Below are 6,063 nucleotides of genomic sequence, written 5' to 3'. Positions count from 1 at the left end.
CCGGGGGGGGGGGGGGGGGGGAGAAATTTCCTACTCTCGCCCTGTGTCATTTTTGGGCTAGAAACTGCCCTGCCTGTTTGTATGGGGTCCTGTGTACTGACCAACCGTATACCCCCAGCTCCGGTCACAGACCCCTCTGTGTACTCTGTATACATCCATATACCCCAGCTTTGGTCACTGACCTCCCTATGTACACTGTATACACCCGTATACCCACAGCTTTGCTCACAGACACACGGCGCTCTATCCCCTTGTAGAACTGACCCGCACGCACACGGTAACACTACACACATCGGCCTCTCGTCTCTCGCACATACACTGATAACATAAGATGGAGTCAGACAAACCCTCCTACAAAACGTGAGAACAAAGTCATTACTACAGGACTGTATGAGAAAGGGATTTATTCTGCAGGAAACGCTGGGGCCACAAATGAGAGATTCCAGGCCCCGTGGCTGGATACTCCGGGCCCCAGCGTGTTAGGACCAGACGGGGTCTTAGTCCCTGGAGCTACTCGGTATAATGAGACTCTGATCTCGGTCATATAAAGAGGGTTGGAGTAAAATAGAAATGGCCTGAATATGAGACCTTGTCTGATCTGTGTGTCCTGTGTAAGAACTATGGAGATAGCGCTATTCTTCTGTATAATGGGGCATGGCGCTGGGGCCTGAATATGAGACCTTGTCTGATCTCTGTGTCCTGTGTAAGAACTATGGAGATAGCGCTATTCTTCTGTATAATGGGGCATGGCGCTGGGGCCTGAATATGAGACCTTGTCTGATCTCTGTGTCCTGTGTAAGAACTATGGAGACCGCGCTATTCTTCTGTAAAATGGGGCATGGCGCTGGGGCCTGAATATGAGACCTTGTCTGATATCTGTGTCCTGTGTAAGAACTATAGAGATAGCGCTATTCTTCTGTATAATGGGGCATGGTGCTGGGGCCTGAATATGAGACCTTGTCTGATCTCTGTGTCCTGTGTAAGAACTATGGAGATCGCGCTATTCTTCTGTATAATGGGACATGGCGCTGGGGCCTGAATAAGAGACCTTGTCTGATCTCTGTGTCCTATGTAAGAACTATGGAGATAGCGCTATTCTCCTGTATAATGGGGCATGGTGCTGGGGCCTGAATATGAGACCTTGTCTGATCTCTGTGTCCTGTGTAAGAACTATGGAGATAGCGCTATTCTTCTGTGTAATGGGACATGGCGCTGGGGCCTGAATATGAGACCTTGTCTGATCTGTGTCCTGTGTAAGAACTATGGAGATAGCGCTATTCTTCTGTATAATGGGGCATGGTGCTGGGGCCTGAATATGAGACCTTGTCTGATCTCTGTGTCCTGTGTAAGAACTATGGAGATCGCGCTATTCTTCTGTATAATGGGACATGGCGCTGGGGCCTGAATAAGAGACCTTGTCTGATCTCTGTGTCCTGTGTAAGAACTATGGAGATAGCGCTATTCTCCTGTATAATGGGGCATGGCTGTTGTGAATTCTGCTCTTGGGCTCCCTCCGGTGGTTATAAGTGGTAGCGCTGCTGTCTCTGGATCACAGCAATCATCAGGTGTGTCCACTTTTTGCAATTCTGACTGGGCTATTTAGTCTTGCTTGACCCTTTAGTCAGTGCCAGTTGTCCATTGTTCCTGGAGGATTCACATCCCTTCCTGGTCTCTTCTGCTTTGCTGTTCATTTCAACAAAGATAAGTTCTGGCCTTGATTTTTGCTGTCCACATGCTGTGGGCCTCATTGTTCAGTTCTTTTCCATGTTTTTGTCTAGTCCAGCTTGGTCTGTATAAGGATTTGTTTAGCCAAGCTGGTATCTCTGGAGATGCAGATATACCCTCCATATCTTTAGTTAGATGTGGAGATTTTGTATTTTCTGTGGTGGATATTTTCTAGTGTTTTAATACTGACCGCATAGTACTCTGTCCTATTCTTTCTATTTAGCTAGAAGTGGCCTCCTTTGCTAAATTCTGATTTCAGTCTGTGTATGTTTTTTCCCTCTCCTCTCACAGTCAATATTTGTGGGGGGCTGTCTATCCTTTGGGGATTTTCTCTGAGGCAAGATAGTTTTCCCTTTTCTATCTCTAGGGGTAATTAGTCCTCCGGCTGTGTCGAGATGTCTAGGGAGTGAAAGGTACATTCCACGGCTACTTCTAGTTGCGGTGTTAAGTTCAGGGTCTGCGGTCAGTACAGGTACCACCTTTTCCAGAGTACGTCTCATGCTGCTCTTAGGCCACCAGATCATAACAGTACAACTGTCCAACAATGAGTTAACCGCATCTCAGAAGAAGGGAAGGAAAGTGCTGAGCCATTTTTTTTTCTGTAGTCTGTTGTTTTTTTTTGTTCCCTCTTTATCTCTGGGTGGCTCAGGAGTTTGGCGCTGGCATGGATGTTCAGGGATTGGCTTCTCGTGTGGATCAACTTGCTGCTAGAGTACAGGGTATTTCCGATTTTATCGTTCAGACTCCGGTTTTAGAGCCTAGAATTCCAACTCCTGATTTGTTTTTTGGGGACACGTCCAAATTTTTGAGCTTTAAAAATAACTGTAAACTGTTTTTTGCTCTGAAACCCCGTTCCTCTGGTGATTCCATCCAGCAGGTTAAAATTGTTATATCTCTGCTGCATGGTGACCCCCAGGATTGGGCATTTGCCCTGGAACCTGGGAATCCGGCTTTGCTTAATGTAGACACCTTTTTCCAGGCGCTTGGGTTATTGTATGATGAACCTAATTCAGTGGATCATGCTGAGAAGACATTGTTGGCCCTGTGTCAGGGTCAAGAAGCGGCAGAATCATATTGCCAGAAATTTAGAAAATGGTCTGTGTTGACTAAATGGAATGAGGATGCCTTGGCGGCAATTTTCAGAAAGGGTCTTTCTGAATCCGTTAAAGTTGTTATGGTGGGGTTCCCCACGCCTGCTGGTCTGAGTGATTCTATGTCTCTGGCCATTCAGATTGATCGGCGCTTGCGCGAGCGCTGAGTTGTGCACACTATGGCATTGTCTTCCGAGCGGAGTCCTGAGCCTATGCAGTGTGATAGGATTGTGTCTAGAGCTGAACGACAAGGATTCAGACGTCAGAATAGGTTGTGTTTTTACTGCAGCGATTCTGCTCATGTTATTTCTGATTGCCCTAAGCGTACCAAGAGAATCGCTAGTTCTGTTACCATCGGTACTGTACAACCTAAATTTCTGTTATCTGTGACCCTGATCTGCTCATTATCGTCATTTTCTGTCATGGCATTTGTGGATTCAGGCGCCGCTCTAAACTTAATGGACTTAGAATTTGCCAGACGTTGTGGTTTCTGTTGTGAATTCCGTTCTCGAACTCCCTCCTGTGGTCATGAATGGTACTTCGGCGAGTTCTGTCCATGGACTCCCTCTGGTGGCTGTGAGTGGAGCTGCTGGTTCTGAGATTCCTTCCTCAGCTGTCCTCGCTGATGGCCAGGCTGGCTTCTCTATTTAACTCCACTCAGATCGTTACTCTATGCCAGCTGTCAATGTCTTAGTACTGGTTCAGATCTCTCCTGGATCCTTCTGATGACCTGTCTACTCCAGCAGAAGCTAGTCCCTGCTAGTTATTTTGTTGTTCATTGTTTTCTTGTCCAGCTTGCTATTTCGATATTGCCTTGCTAGCTGGAAGCTCTGGGATGCAGAGTGGCACCTCCGCACCGTGAGTCAGTGCGGGGGCCTTTTTGCACACTCTGCGTGGTTTTTTGTAGTTTTTTGTGCTGACCGCAAAGATACCTTTTCTATCCTCTGTCTGTCTAGAGAAGTCTGGCCTCCTTTGCTAAAACCTGTTTCATTCCTGTGTTTGTGACTTCCATCTTAACTCACAGTTAAAATTTGTGGGGGCTGCCTTTTCCTTTGGGGAATTTCTCTGAGGCAAGGTAGGCTGTATTTCCTATCTTTAGGGGTAGTTAGCTCTTAGGCTGTGAAGAGGCGTCTAGGCAGAGTTAGGTACGCTCCACGGCTGTTTCTAGTGTGTGCTGATAGGATTAGGGTTTGCGGTCAGCAGAGCTCCCACTTCCCAGAGCTTGTCCTGTATTCAAGTTTAACCATCAGGTCATTCCAGGTGCTCCTAACCACCAGGTCCATAACAGTACAGCTGGCCAAAAGTGTTAATGCATCTCAATAGAGGGATAAGAGAAGTTCTGAGACCATTTTTTTTTTTTTCTGCAGTGTGTTTTGTCTTTCTTTTCCCCTTAATCTCTGGGTGGTTCAGGACTCAGGTGCAGATATGGACATTCAGGGTCTGTCCTCTAGTATGGATCAACTCACTGCAAGGGTACAAAGCATTCAGGATTATGTGGTTCAGAATCCGATGTTAGAGCCTAGAATTCCAATTCCTGATTTGTTTTCTGGGGATAGATCTAAGTTCCTTAATTTCAAAAATAATTGTAGACTGTTTCTTGCTTTGAAACCCCGCTCCTCTGGTGACCCCATTCAGCAAGTAAAAATCATTATTTCTTTGTTACGTGGCGACCCTCAAGACTGGGCATTTTCCCTGGCGCCAGGAGACCCTGCATTGCGTAATGTAGATGCGTTTTTCCTGGTGCTTGGATTGCTTTATGATGAACCGAATTCAGTGGATCAGGCAGAGAAAAACTTGCTGGCTTTGTGTCAGGGTCAGGATGAAGTGGAGGTATATTGTCAGAAGTTCAGAAAGTGGTCTGTGCTTACTCAGTGGAATGAGTGTGCCCTGGCTGCTATTTTCAGAAAGGGTCTTTCTGAAGCCCTTAAGGATGTTATGGTGGGGTTCCCCACGCCTGCTGGGCTGAATGAGTCTATGTCCTTGGCCATACAGATCGATCGGCGCTTGCGTGAGCGCAAAGCTGTGCACCATTTGGCGGTATCTTTTGAGCAGAGGCCTGAGCCTATGCAATGCGATAGGACTTTAACCAGAGCTGAACGGCAAGAACATAGACGTCAGAATGGGCTGTGTTTTTACTGTGGTGACTCCACTCATGCTATCTCTGATTGTCCTAAGCGCACTAAGCAGTTCGCTAGGTCTGTCACCATTGGTACTGTACAGCCTAAATTTCTTTTGTCCGTTACTCTGATTTGCTCTTTGTCGTCCTATTCTGTTATGGCATTTGTGAATTCAGGCGCTGCCCTGAATTTGATGGACTTGGAGTTTGCCAGGCGCTGTAGTTTTTTCTTGGAGCCCTTGCAGCATCCTATTCCATTGAGGGGAATTGATGCTACGCCTTTGGCCAAGAATAAGCCTCAGTACTGGACTCAGTTGACCATGTGCATGGCTCCTGCACATCAGGAGGATATTCGCTTTTTGGTGTTGCATAATCTGCATGATGTGGTCGTATTGGGTTTGCCTTGGCTACAGGTCCATAATCCAGTATTGGATTGGAAATTAATGTCTGTGTCCAGTTGGGGTTGTCAAGGGGTACATGGTGATGTTCCATTGTTGTCAATTTCTTCTTCCACTCCTTCTGAAGTCCCTGAGTTTTTGTCGGATTACCGGGATGTATTTGATGAGCCCAAATCCTGTACCCTACCTCCTCATAGGGATTGTGATTGTGCTATTAATTTGATTCCTGGTAGTAAGTTTCCTAAGGGCCGACTGTTCAATTTATCTGTACCAGAACACGCCGCTATGCGGAGTTATATAAAGGAGTCCTTGGAGAAGGGGCATATTCGCCCGTCGTCGTCACCGTTGGGAGCAGGTTCTTTTTTGTGGCCAAGAAGGATGGTTCTCTGAGACCTTGTATAGATTACCACCTTCTTAATAAAATCACGGTCAAATTTCAGTACCCTTTGCCTCTACTGTCTGATTTGTTTGCTCGGATTAGGGGGGCTAGTTGGTTCACCAAGATAGATCTTCGAGGGGCGTATAATCTTGTGCGTATTAAACAAGGCGATGAATGGAAAACAGCATTTAATACGCCCGAGGGCCATTTTGAGTACCTGGTGATGCCATTCGGGCTCTCTAATGCCCCATCTGTGTTTCAGTCTTTTATGCATGACATCTTCCGAAAGTACCTGGATAGATTCATGATTGTATATTTGGATGATATTTTGGTCTTCTCGGATGACTGGGAGTC

Source organism: Ranitomeya variabilis, chromosome 4 (genome assembly GCF_051348905.1).
Source record: "Ranitomeya variabilis isolate aRanVar5 chromosome 4, aRanVar5.hap1, whole genome shotgun sequence".
Lineage (NCBI taxonomy): Eukaryota > Metazoa > Chordata > Amphibia > Anura > Dendrobatidae > Ranitomeya > Ranitomeya variabilis.
This window is presented reverse-complemented; position numbering follows the sequence as displayed.